This window comes from Pteropus vampyrus, unplaced genomic scaffold (genome assembly GCF_000151845.1).
Source record: "Pteropus vampyrus isolate Shadow unplaced genomic scaffold, Pvam_2.0 Scaffold348, whole genome shotgun sequence".
Taxonomy (NCBI): domain Eukaryota; kingdom Metazoa; phylum Chordata; class Mammalia; order Chiroptera; family Pteropodidae; genus Pteropus; species Pteropus vampyrus.
In genome coordinates this window covers 2548150-2562973 of record NW_011889129.1, presented here as the reverse complement: position 1 = coordinate 2562973, position 14824 = coordinate 2548150, and the positions used below count along the sequence as shown (strand labels likewise).

Genomic DNA, 14824 nt, shown 5'->3' with positions numbered 1-14824 from the left:
CGAAATCCAGTGTTTCAAGCATATAATTCAATAGTAAAGCATATGTATATTGCATTGTGTTCACCGCCCATAGTTAGATTTCTTTCTGTCACTGTATATTTGACCCCTTTTACCCCATTTACCTCTCCCCTTCCCCCACTCTCTGTAACCATTAGTCTATTGTCCATGTCCATGAGTTTCTGTTCTGTTTGTTGCTTTTAGGTTTATATTCCACATAAGCGATATGTGGTTTTCGACTTTTTCTGTCTGGCTTATTTCGCTTAGCATGATTATCTAAAGGTCCATCCATGTTGTCGCAAATGGCAGTATTTCATCTCTTCTTATAGCTGAGTAATATTCCATTGTATATATATACCACATCTTCTTTATCTAGTCATCTATTGTAGGACACTTCAGTTGCTTCCATGCCTTGGCCACTGTGAATAATGCTGCTATGAACATGGGTGTGCAAATATTTTTTCAGATATATGTTTTCAAGTCTTTGGGGTAACTACCCAGTAGAGGTATTGCTGGATCATGTGATAGATGATTCTTAGTTTTTTGAGGAAACTCCATACTCTTTTCCGTAGTGACTGTACCAATTTGCAGTCCCACCAGCAGTGTATGATGGTTCCTTTTTCTCTGCATCCTCTCCACCACTTGTTATTACTTGTCCTGTTGATAATAGCTATTCTAACAGGTGTGAGATGGTATCTCTTTGTGGTTTTGATTTGCATTTCTCTAATAGCTAGCGATGTTGAGCATCCTTTCGAATGTTTGTTGGCCATTTGCATGTCTTCTCGGGAGAAGTGTCTGTTCAGGTCCTGTGCCCACTTTTTAATTGGATTGTTGTTGTTGTTGTTGTTATTGTTATTGAGTCATATGAGTTCTTTGTATATTTTGTATATTAGGCCCTTATAGGAGGTGTTGCTTGCAAACATATTTTCCCATTCGGATTGTTTTCTCTTTACTTTGTTGATGGTTTCTTTGGCTGTGCAGAAGCTTTTTAGTTTAATATAGTCCATTCATTTATTTTTGCTTTTACCTTCCTTGCCTTTGAGGTCAAATTCATAAAATCCTCTTTAAGTCCAAGGTCCTTGAGTATAGTTCCTATGTCTTCTATGCAATTTATTGTTTCAGGTCTTTTATTCAGGTTCTTAATCCGTTTTGAGTTAATTTTGGTGTGTGGTGATAGACAACAGTCTAATTTTATTCTTTTGCAGGTGACTTTCCAGTTTTCTCAGTACCGTTTATTGAAGAGGCTTTCCTTTCTCCACTGTATGTTTTTGGCTCTTTTCTCAACAATTATTTGCCCATATAAACATGGGTTTACTTCTGGACTCTTGATTCTGTTCCACTGGTCTGTGTGTCTGTTTTTCTGCCAATACCATGCTGTTTAGATTATTGTCACTTTGTAGTATAATTTGAAGTTGAGCAGAGCCTCCAGCCTTGTTTTTTTTTTTCAGGATGGCTTTGGCAATATGGGGTCTTTTGTGCTTCCATACAAATTCGATGATTTTTTGTTCTATTTCTTTTAAAAATGCCAATGGGATTTTGATGGGGATTGCATTAAATCTGTATAATGCTTTAGGTAATAAGGTCATTTTAACTATGTTGATTCTTCCAATCTAAGAACATGGACTATCTTTCCATTTCTTTATATCTTCTTTGGTTTCTTTTAATAGGTTTGTATAATTTTCATTATATAAATCCTTCACATGTTTCATTAGATTTATTCCTAGGTATTTCATTCTGCTGAATTTTTAAATAAGGTTGTTTGATTTTTTCGTTGTTGCATTTTAGGAGGTTTTTTTTATATATTCTGTTACCAGTCTCCTATCAGATACATGGTTTGCAAATATTTTCTCCTTTTCTCTGGCTACCTTTTCATTCTGTTGATAGTGTCCTTTGATGCAGGAAAGATTTTATTTTTGATGAAATCCAAATTACCTATTTTTTTCTTTTATTACTTGTACTTTTGGTGTCATCTCCAAGAAATCATCACCAATGCATGTCATGAAGCTTTCCTTCTTTGCTTCCTTCCAAGAGTTTTATAGTTTTAGCTTTTATATTTAGTTTTTGATTCATTTTGAGTGAAGTTTTGCATATGGTATAGGATAAGGTTCCAACTTTATTTATTTATTTATTTTCGCATGTGAATATTCAGTTTTCCCAGTACCCACTTTGTTTTTTGAGATAACCACAACTCTGATTTCTTAATTCAAATCAGGGTGAATTTGAAACTTAATTGTAAGGTCTGGAAATGGAGACTCCACATTTTTTTTTACATGCCCCCATTCCTTTTTGTGGGGTTTTTTTTTTTTTAGGTTTGTTTTTTTTTTAGGTTGCTCATTCCTCTGCTTATTTAAGAGATAGCATAGCATAGTGGTTAAGAGCAAGGACTTTAGAGTAAGATTGCCTTAGTTTGAGTCTAAGCACTGTCATTGACTTTGGACAAATTATTTAACCACTCTTTACTTGAGTTTCCACATCTGTAAAATAAGATAATAATGGAACATGTGTCATTGTTGAGATGATTAAATAACAGTGTGTATTAAGAACTTAGAATAGTGCCTGGTACATAGTCAGTATAAATGATTATTATCTTTATAAATGATTATTATCTTTAAAAAAAAATTGTCCTGAATATGCAAATCTGGAGGTCTTACCAGCCTCAATTCTGATTATCTGCATGGGACTTCATTCTAGACAAGCAAGTCCCTTCCATATGCAACTTTGTTCAGTTCCATTGGCTCCACTCATGTGGACTTAAAAGGCACCAGAGATAAAAACAATATTATTTACAAGCTGACAGCAGGGGCAACACTGGAACTTAGGCTGTCAGTCTTCATCTTGGCATCATTGATGGGAAAATAATTTGAATGGGGAGAATTTGTTTTCTGTCACTTCCAGCCCTTTGAAGAAATGTTTGACCATGAAACTTTAGCCGTATTATTTTCAGATGAGCAATCTGCCTTCTTGCCATTATTGTGGTAAAAGAGAATGTGCCCCAAATGACTATGCATATACATACCTGAAAGGATACTAACTAATGTGTTCTTTTCTGTGGTTGGAAGGATTATAGGTGGTTTTAAATTTTCTCTCTTATATTTTAATTTATTAAAAACATTTAGCTGTAGATTTTTTTGTAGATGCCCTAATTCATTAGACTAAGTTCTCTTTTATTTCTGGTTTGCTGAATTTTTTTTTTTTTTTTTTTAAGTCATGAAAAGGTGTTGGGTTTTGTTAAATGATTTTTTTACTTCTGTTGAGACAATTATGTGGTTTTCATGTCTTATTCTATTGATATGGTTATATTATACTAGTTGATTTTCAGATGTTAACCAACCTCACATTCCTAGGGTAAACCCACTTGGCTATGATGTATAATTCTTTTTATGTGTTGTCAGATTCAGATTGCTAGTATTTTGCTGAAGATTTTTGTGTTCATATTCATAAGCGATATTGCTCTATCATGTCTTTGTCTGATTTTGATAATGGATAGGCCTGATAGAGTGAGTTAGGGAAATGGTCTCTCTTCTATTTTTTCAGAAGACTTTGTAAAAGATTGGTATTAATTCTTCTATGAATTTTTGGTATAATTCATCAGTGGGCTTTCTTTCATGGGTAGTTTTTAAAAATAGTAATTCAGTTTCTTTGCTTGTTATAGGTATGCTCAGATTGCCTATTTATTTTTTGAGCCATTTTTCGTAATTTGAGTCTTTCTAGGAATTTTTCCATTTCATCTAAGTTGTTCAATTGGCATACAGTTGTCTGTAGTGTTACTTTATAAATCTCTGCATTTCTGTAAAGTAAGTAGTAATGTTCTCTTTCATTTCTGATTCTAGTAATTTGAGTTTCCTTTTTTCTTTGTTAGTTTAGATAAAGGTTTATCAATTTTGTTGATCTTTTCAATGAACCAGCTTTTGGTTTCATTGATTTTTCTCTTTTGTTTTTCTATTCTCTATTTCACTAATTTCCACTCTCATCTTTATTATTTCCTTCCTTCTGCTCCCTTTAGGCTTAGTTTGCTCTTCCCTAAAACAAACCTCAATAACTTTAAAATGATAGAAATAATACAAGGTATATTCTCTAACCACAGTAAAATGAAATTAGAAACTTCAACAACAGAAAGAAATTTGGTCAAAGAACATACTTTGTATTATTTCTAGCATTTTAAATTTATTGAGATTTGTTTTATGTCCTAGCACATGATCTATCCTGGAGCATGTACCAAATATACTTGAAGAAAATGTATATTCTGCTGTTGTTGAGTGTACTATCCTATAGGTGTCTGTTAGGTCTAATTAATTTATACTGTTGTTTAAGTCCTTCTATTTCCTGTTGATCTTTTGCTTAATTTTCCTGTTATTAAAAAACAGGTATTGGAAACCTCCAATTTTTATTATTGAATTGTCTCTGCCTTCATTGCTGTCATGACATGTCCTTTTTTCATTCTTTTACTTTAAATCTATTCGTATCTTTGAATATAAAATGTGCCTATGGTAGGTGGCATATAGTTGGATCATGTTACTTTATCCAGCCTGACAGTCTCTGCCTTTTGATTGAATTGTTTATTCCATTCACATTTAATATTGTTATTGATGTAATTGGACTTAATGTCTGCCATTTACTTCTAGTTTTCAATGTGTCTCATGTCCTTTTTGTTTCTCTGTACTTCCTGTATTGCCTTCTTTTGCAGTAAGTGAATATTTTCTAATCTGAAGGACTTTGATTTCTTTAACGATTTTTTTCACTTTTTTTTAGTTATTTCCTTAGTGGTTGCTTTAGGGCTTACCATAAATACATCATAACTTTTCAGAATCAGAAGCTGTTCAGATTTTTACTAACTTAATTCTAGTGAGATATAGAAACATTCTTTTGTAACTGTAAAAAACATACACAACACTCTCTTCATTAAACCTTATTTGCCAAGAAAACACACTAAAAAGAATTTCATATATTTCCTGAGAAAGTGAGAATGTATTAGAAACAGGACCCTAATTTTGTCCACTTTATCAGATCTGGAGCTAGGACTAGGTGGTAGTGTGGGAAAAGTCTGTATTTAGAGTTTAGATACATACATTTTCTTTATGAGAGATTTTCTCACATGTAGATGTTAACACAGCATTCTAGATCCTGCTATATTTGGTGAGCTAATAGCTCACTGCTATTTCTTTTTCTTTACTCAAAATGTGAGCAATCAGAGCTTATTGGCTCTTTATGTCTACATGTTGAGTTTTAGAACAAAGAAAGACTACAAGTACAAAAGTAACAGGATTGATTGGTGACCATTGTTTTGGAGGTATATAATTTTGAGAGGCAGACATAGTACTTTGATGTGGAGTAGATGAAGGAGTTGGTATAATGTTCTTTTGTGTCTGGAGTGAGCATTGGTTGTAGAAGATATTCTTGTCCTATGCCCTGTCTTTTGCATCTCTTTTTCCCCAGCAAAGTAGGGGCTGCTGATTATGGCCTGTTTTTATTTATTCAGATTAGGGACTATTTCTGGAATATGACTCCTAGAAAAAAAAGAGTCATCAGTGAGTCCAGCTCTCTGCCCTGAAGCAAGCTATAGACTGTGAATTAAGGATCTCATAGTGGGTTCCAAGTGTGTGCTCTGAGAGTGTCAGTTGAGGCCTCCTAGGTGTGGGGCCTCACCCTTTGTAAAGGCTAGGGTTTTACAGGAATGCCAACAGCTAACTTAAGGAACCTTGTAATTGTGAATTAGTTGGGAGGGATCTTATATATATCTGGTGACCTTAATTTTGAGTGTTGTTTTGGCAAGCAGTCAATCTTTTTTTTTAAATTAATTAATTAATTACTATTTTAATTGAAGAAATGATTTAATTTTTTTTGCTTGTGAATTATATTGATATTTTTTCTCTTAATGAATTATACCATGTAATAACATGAGCCTTTCAAGGTAGCTTGGAGGAACTGCCTTTGTGACTGAGCCAGTGATAATGGAGTAGCTGCTTCTTGGTGACTAGAGGTAATTAAGAGTCCCTGGACTTTGAGGTAAGTTAGAAGGACTTGTTCTTTGCAGACAGTTGCAGATGAAATTGCTGAGAGCACTGGAAGAGAAATGTATGATTACCAGTTTCTTCCAGAATGTTCTAGCCCTTGGTCCCATATGTGTGAGTGAATGACCCCATGTAGCAGGAGACCAAATTTTCTCCTCTCTCTTTAGGCCTTACGACATTCTTTGTTTCTGTAAATATTATTTACACAGCAAAAGCCATTGGTTTGTACTTGTACCATTAGTAATTAACTGGATCTCCTACTTATAATTTCATGGTGTGGTAAATTAATTTTAGGCTTTCAACTTAGCATTAACTTTTTTATGGGTATCTGAGATGAGCCATCTGATGTATATCCTTTATTCTGCTAATCTTTTAATCAGCAGGACCTACCATATGCTATTTCCAGTTTCTTTAGGTAAGCATCAAAAACCTGAGGATAGAGAGAGAGAACCAATGAGAGGAAGTATATTGTGTTTATATGAGATGGATTTGGGATCCTTTTTTTATAAGCCTGTTGTTTTAGGAGCATTACTTTATTCTGTTTCTGTCGTTGCTTTCTTATCTTTACAACTATTTCTGAATGCTAGAAGTTGAGACCCAGATGGGCAGTCAAGGTGACGTAGAATTGCTGCTCTGTCTTAGTAAGTTGGGAAGAAAGGTATTTCCAGTTAACTCATTATATAATTGTATATGTGCTGCCGAAATGAGCACAACTCATTATGTAATGGGATCATAGTGATGAGAAGGGCCAGAGTCTACAGCAGTCCAAAACCTATCATTCCTGGGCTTTTATTTTTTCCCAGCCATCTCTCCCCATCCTCTGGCTCTCTGGAGATGGCCTGCTTTTGCTGGTACAGCTATCCTTGGTTCTTTAAGGGGTATGTTGCTCCCTAATTATTATTGATCTCAAAGTAAGAAAAAAAAAGTTTTGTTTTCACCTGAGAAAAGGTTGATTTTTTTTTTTTTTCAAAAAGAACTCTTGTTGGGAAATGTAGACATTTAATAATGGCTTAGTTCACAAACTGCTGGTTTCTAATTGTAACTTACAGAAAGCCTAGTTACAAATGAGATCAATAGGCATAGTTAAGATTTCTAATTTCTTTCCCTTTTTCACTCCATATTTAGGATATTTAAAAAAAGCAGGGTTTTTTGGTTTTTTTTTAAACTATGGGCAGTTCTTCATTGTATCCCTTATTTTTCCATTATATTCTTATTAAATGTATCTTCTTCATTACAACCCATCATTCTAGTTTGTCAGGATATTGTTTGAGGCCTGATTATGTCATTCTACGTATTAGTTTTCCTTTGTAGCTTTGTATCATCAGCACTTTTGATAAATATGCCTGCTAAATTTTTGTCCAGCTGCTTTGATCTAATCCTGACTCTGCTATTGATTTGGTGGGTGAATTGAGAATAATCTCTCCCCTTTCTGGGTTTTAGCTTGCTGCTATTATATAAAATGGACTTGAAGACTGGAAAAAATTCTGTAAGAATCAACTGGAAATCTCTTTATAAAGAATAAATTTATGAAGAAAAAACTGTGAGTGGAGAATCATCAGCTAGACTAGAAAAATAAAATCTTTTTATAGGGAAATCAGGGACAACAACCTTCATAGAATGGTTCAAATCTTCCTCTATCCTCCTACTCTCCCCTATAGAGAAGTTTACCAATTGGAATACTAAAAATAAAAAATAATAATAATAACAAAGAAGAAAGAAAGAAAAGGGAGAAATAGAAAAGATTATAGTAAGCATTAGTTCTTATATTGAGAAATTAGAACATACAGGTAAAGAACAGTAAAAAGGCAGTTTATGGTGAGGGTGGGTGGGAGAATTTTACTGAAAAAGAAGATGCTCTTTACTGTTTTCTCTTTTAATTAGTGGTAAGCTTGGTGGTTACAATAAAGGCTCTTCTGAGTTGGAGTCCATAGAGAGAAAAAAGTGTGAAACTCACAGCTGCCGGCTATTTCTCCCCTAAACAAGCCTTGCCTTGTGCATCACATTGCCCTTGGGTTCTTAAAGAAGGTGTATGATAATTTAAAACTGAAATGGAGGTAGCGTTTTAAGCAGGCAATTAATAACATGGTAAAAATTTTTAGCTCAAGTAGATAAATTGTTAAATGAATTGTGTCTGCATTTTACTGTCATTTTACTGTGATATTAGCCTAATTATAAATATAGTGTTACATAGTAGAATATAATAATAAGCAGAATTATGCATTCAGTGATCAGACTTCAGGAATTTCTAACATTGAGGAAAGATTTTCTTCTTAAAATGTCCCTTGCTGTTTTTTTATGTAGGTTTTGATTAATTTTACCTCAATTATACATTTTTCCCTGGAGCCCCTATATTCTGCATACTTTAGCCAAGTAAGCTCCTGTTATAAGAGGTTTAATGAGATTTTTTTGTTCTAATTGATTTCTATATAATTTTTTTAAAACCAATAACGTGAGTGGAATGTCAAACACAGGATGTGCTAATGCATATTCACTACCTTGTACACCAAGGGACATAATTTCTCTCTCATTTGATACTGTTTCCTATGATGAAAATTCTCGATCCCAAGGAAGCTTCAGAGACAGTTGATTCTCATTGGTCTCTCCTTTCCTGCATTCATATTGGTGACACCTCTGAAAAGGCAGCAGGAGTAGCCATCTGTAGTTGGAGCTCATTCTGAGTAGAAGGAGGCGGAAGATTTCTGAACATGGTTTTGACTGAACCTCTTCTTATGAGATAATTTAGTAGATGAGATTCAGATAGGGATGGATTAAAATCTATTCCTTTTGGACATTTAATCCGAACTAATTTCTTACTTAAAAATATGAACGTTTTGGTAAATTCTAAAGAGTACTATATATTTATAATAAAGTTTGATCCTCAAATGAACATCTGTGAACCACTCATCATAAATAGACTATTACCAACTCACTGAAACCCTTTCTTTGTTTCTTTTTAATTGAGCTATTATATATGGTAAAATGTGCGGAATCTTAAGTGTGCAATTGAACAACTTTGTACATATATATGTACATCTGTAATATCTATCTATGTAATCATCACCCAGATCAAGACATAGAACATTTCCATCACCATCCTTTTCTCCAGAACTCTGTACTTTTCTGACTTTTTTCACCGTAAGTTAGTTTTGCCTGTTCTTGCGCTTCATATAGACAGACTCATATACAGTTGACCCTTGAACACGGGTTTGAGCTGCACGGGTCCACTTATATGTGGATTTTTTTTTTCAAGAATATTGTACATATGTTTTCTCTTCCTTATGATTTTTAAATAACATTTTCTTTTCTCTACCATACTTTATTGTAAAAATACAGTATATAATACATATAATGTACAAAATATGTATTAATCGACTGTATGTTATTGGTAAGGCTCCTGGTCAACAGTAGGCTATTAGTAGTTAAAGTTTGGGGGAATCAAAAGTTATACATGGATTTTTGACTGCACAAGGGTTGGTGGCCCTAACTCCCGTTTGCTCAAGTGTCAACTATAGTACATCCTCATTTGTGTCTGGCTTTTTGCACTCAATATAATATTTTTGAGATTCATTCACTTAGTGGTGTATATTAGTTCATTCCTTCTTTAAAAAAAATTCAAACATTTTTAAATCATTGTAAGAAACATATAACAAAAAATTTACCATCTTAACCATTTTAAATTGTACAGTTCAGTAGTGTTAAGTATTTCACATTGTTCTACAACAGACATACAGACTTTTTCATCTTGACTAACTGAAACTCTATAGCTCCCCTCATTTCCTCCTTCCCTCAGCCCCTGGCAACTACTATTCTACTTTCTATCTCTGAGTTTGACTACTTTAGATACTTCATATAAGTGGAATCGTACAGTATTTTTTGTTGTTGTTGTTACTGGTTTATTTCACTTAGCATAATATCCTCAAGGTTCATTAATGTTAGAGCATATGACAGGATTCCTTTCCTTTTTAAGGCTGAATAACATTCCATTGATCTATAAACCACATGTTTTTAAATTTTTTTTTTATCTGTTGATGGGTACTTGGGTTGTTTCCATCTCATGGCTATTGTGAATAATGTTGCTATGAACGTAGATGTGCAAATATCTCGTAATTCATTCCTTTTTATTGCTGAGCAGTATTTTACTATTGTAGATCATATTTAATGTATTCATTCTCATTTCTTTTTCATTTGGATTTTCTAAGCCTCTAACTTGTCATCTTCTGTGCCTCTCTCTCTCTCTTTCTCTTTCTCTTGTTCTCTTCCCTGTGCTTGTCTCCTTTACTGGCTCCCTCAACACCTACAGAATAAAATTTAAGCTCTGTAGCATGGCATACAACTTATTTCTCGATATGCTTTCTGGAATCTCTGTCCTCACTGGTCTGCAGACATGCCAGACCACCTAGAGTTCTCTGGACAAATGAGAGACACTTTGGGTTTTCTGGACAAACTGTTTTATTATCCTGACTCTCTATATATGTCATTCCTCCCTGCCTTGAGTGTCCTTTCCCAGCTTGTCAGCCTACCTCCTGAAATAGTACATCTTGAGCATCACTTTATCCTTAGAGCCAGGCCTGGCCACACTACAGTAGTAACTATTATCTGTTTGTCTTCTTTACTAGGCTGTGAGCTCTTTGAAGGCAGGTAGCATTCATGTCTTACTCATCTAAGTAACACAGTGCCTGTGTTCAGTGAATGGTTGTTAAACATAGTTCAACAAACATAGAGTTCTACTCTCTTAGACAAGTGAGGATTCAGGATATTGGCTGGACCTGAACTGGAATGGGCTGGGAGTAAAATTCTACGGTTACTGTTGAGCTGATGGATGGAGCTCATAAGGGCAGTTCAGAGACAGCATCTCAAAGAATCACTGAACAAAAATGCCAGGCAGAATCCCCAAAAGAGAAGGGCCAGGCAGAGTGGAAGAGTTCGGATATAAGTCTTTGGTACAAGCCAGGGATAAGAGAGCAAAAAGGTTTGAAGAAGAGGAGGATGAGGGTTACAATCTAAAGGAAAATGCACTGGACTGAATAGGCTGTCTACAGTAGCTTTTCTCAAATTGTGAGCACAGTCAAGGAGGGAGTGTGAAAAGCACAACTTTCCCTGTACAGTTGAATAAGTATTTAATGTTTCATGGGACGCAGTATTGGAGGTAGAGCAGGTCAGTAAAGAGAAAACCAGCTAGCAGCTGCCTGGGTCTGTCAGGTGCTCTAATCTATAGAAGTTTGCTAAAAAAAGAGAGGGATAGCCCTTCAAGACCAGTGCATAGAGAGAGAAAAAAAATGTCAGTGAGACATGGGAATATTAAAGGAAAGGTTTACAAGTGCCATGAGCTTCCTTGACTAAAAATTAAGTGTAAGAGATAGTTCCTCTGTCTCATATATAGCCAAGCAGAGAGGATAGCTAGGAAGAAAGGGATATGAAGATAGCCTCTTGTACCTTCTTAGCTAATGTGTGTCACTCCGTCTTTGAAAATTGAGGCTGTTCAAAAAATCAGCTGTTGGTATTCTTCAAACTGGTGAAGTTATTAGGGCTCAAGGAAAATGGGTCATTGTGGAAGGAAGAAACGAAGGAAGGGAGGGAGTAGGAAGGAAGGGAGGAGATTTTTTTGAGTTAAATTACACTTCATTGATTTGTGCCCCGTCCCCCGCTTTGCTTGTCCTGAAGATTGAAAGCTGTTTCCCTCTGTTGTCAGCTATTGAGGGTCCTCCTTTTGGGGTTTTGGTAATATCTGTGACCTATAATTGTCACTCCTAATACTAAGTGTTTTTTTCATAAGTCATTTAGCAATTATCTATGGATTTGACTAAACTGACCTAGATTTAGAACTCTTGAGGTCAAGATCTTCATGCTTATTGCCAGGTATCTCTCTGCCCCATAACCCTTATCTCTTTGGTTGCTCAGGGACTGTACCTTGATTTGAAAAGCTCAATGTTCTTCTTTTTCACCAGAAATCAGTGTTCTACTAAGGCTGACAATTCATTGTTTCCTGGACAGTTTTGAGTCGGGATAACAAATTAGAGTTTGGGATACATTACAGATGATAAATGTGACTTCCTTATAGAGAAATCCATTTGTTTTGCTTAGTGTTTCTGTGATTAATTACTTGCCAGATTAAATTGCTCCATAAAAATGCATAGTACTTTATTCGATTGCTCTTCATGGTGATTAATTAGGCCATACTGTTGCTTCGTATGTTAATTATGCTAACATTTTTTTTCTTCTCTAGTTTAATTAATACAGCATTTATTTAAAAGACTTTTTAGAATGGGACATTGTCTGTTTTAGAAGGAACAAACCCAATGTTGCTTTTAGGCTGGTATTAGGGAGTTACACCTTAAATTTCTTAGTGTGTTCTCTATTGGTTCTTGTTTGTATCTGTGATTTGCAGAAAGTATACTAACGGCTAATGAGTTGGGAGAAACTCTGTTTTGTTTTCCTGTAGTTATTAAAGGTAATATATTGAAGATTCTTGGCTCAACTGAAAATTGATTAAGAATTTAGAGGAGAAGCTAAATCAATTGTAAAGCTAAATGGTAGTCTGTGTGTGGGTTGGGAATGGGTGTTGTGTCCTAGGATGCTGCAGGGTGCCAATGAGTAAATCAGGCATATTTAGTATTTTTAATGATCTAGGGCTGAAAGTAAATAAAGTGTTGATGAAGTTTGTGATAATGATTTGGAGATATTTCCTGTACCCAGGAGGGCAGAGAAATTGTATAGGTGAAAAAGGAAAACAAGCATCACAGAAAAAGCATCACAGCTTTTCCATTGAGAAAACATGCATCTGTTGTATAGAAATGGCTTACATAGAACCAGTTAGATAGTTTCAAAAGTAGATCTTCCAGCAATTTACTCTTTGGCATTTACCCAAGTGAATTTGGGTTGAACAAACGTTTACAGTGGCTTTATCCATACATTCTCTCAAAACGGGAAGCAACCCAAGTGACCCTCAACTGAGGAGTGAATAAGCAAACTGTGGTACACCATATAATGAAATGCTACTCAGCAATAAAAAGGAGCAGACTACTGATACATGCAACAGTATGGATGAATTCAATTGCATTATGTAGTATGAAAATAAGCAGACTCAGAAGGCTACATAGTGTATGATTCCATGTTTATGATATTCTGGAAAGACAAAATTGTTGGGACTGAATTCAGATCAGCCAAGGGCTGGAGTTGGGAGGAGGGGCACAGGGGAACTTTATGAGCGATGAAACTGTTTTGTATCTTGTGGGGTTGCTTATATGACTGTATGTATTTTTTCAAAACTTGTAGACTACACTAAAAAGGGTAAATTTTATTCTATACAAATTATACCTTAATTTTAAAATTAGAAAAAGAAAATAGTACCTTATAGGGAAGGGTAGGAAATTCAACTTTTGACCATCACCACCATACTTTATATGTAGCAACTTTTTGAAAATAATTTGAGTAACAGGAGCTAGTAACTTGAGGATTTGGATTTTCTTCACATTGCTTCCAAATTCCAAAATTTGTTTTTGAGTGAAAGCAGAGATGGGAGTGTAGGTTGTGGTGGCTTTCCTTAGATGTCAGCAGTATATAAACCTGTATACTGGTGAGATGGTTATTTTGAAAAGGAAATCACAGTTAAGGAGCTCTTGGACCTTCTTGATAGCCATTAGACATAGACAAGAAGATCACTTCCCCAATTTATGGATTGAATCCAATTATTTGGGGTTCTGTGGATTTAGTTTTTGTTTTAGAGCTTTATGTCTCTGTTCGGGCCCTCCCACTGTTGAATTGTTATAAGACCTGAAATAGTGCCCAGGGATATTTCTGTCCTAGAGCTAACCTCAGAGACAACTTCTACACCTCTCAGCATTTGAACTGGAACAAAGAGCTTCATCACATTATGGATGTGTAAGGAGGTTAGCACAATATCAGGCACCCAGTGTTAGGTGTACTACAAAGGCTAAACCAATGCCAATAGCTGCTGTGCCTTTTTGCCTTTCTCCCCCATGTCTCCAGTGATATAAACTATGTGTATGGACTTGCTTCTTGTGTCTACCTTGAAGCACTTCCCTGAATGCCAAACTATTCAATATCTATTCAGTATCTCTAAAAATATCTTGGTGGAGAAAATTATGTGGTGGTGGTACTGTATTACTTGCAGCAATGATATTCAGTATAGCTGTATGGCCGCAGCTTAATGTACTAACTGCTGACTCCCCTGAGCAGATGTATGCCCATCGTTCTGGCCCAGACCTGGCAGATTACATTTAGCAAGATGCTGATTCCCTGGGTGACTTGCCTAGCAAATGTCTCTGGGTCTTTCAGTGTTTTCAGCTGACTGATTTTCAGCACTGGACCTGAAGGGGCTGCTGTGGCCCCCCATCAAGACGCCATCTGTTAAATCTCGTATTGGTTTGTATCCCTGTTTACAAAAATCTGTCTCTTTCATTCTTCTAGTGTGATAAATAATACAGATATGCTGTTGGAGCAGAACTCTAATCATTTTGCTCAGGGTTAAACTAAACTCATTTAATCAGAATTAGAACTTTCTCAAATAGCCATCTCTATCAAGGGGCTTATTGTTTTCCTATTCTAACTTAGCATGTTCACCAATACTTGCAGGGTCTAGCAAGCAGTAATTAAAAGCTGTAATTAACCTTGTGGAAAATGACACATTTTAGTAGGGGAAAAAATTAGAAGATGGCATTTAAAAATTTTGACTGGTTAAATAGGCGATAATGAAACATGATGAGATAAGGGCTTATGTCAGTAGTGTATCATATCTCAATCCTGTATTTTTATGCCCCTTTTGCCCAAAAGAGATTTAAAGTGAAATTTACTTACTATAC

At 35.2% G+C, this 14824-nt stretch overlaps 1 protein-coding gene across 1 annotated transcript in view; it reads left to right on the top strand.

Annotated features, from left to right (window-relative positions):
* The window catches only part of CUNH10orf76 (chromosome unknown C10orf76 homolog), a 150639-nt gene that overhangs the window by 87150 nt on the left and 48665 nt on the right, over positions 1-14824 (top strand). The gene's annotated exons all lie outside the window — the stretch shown is intronic.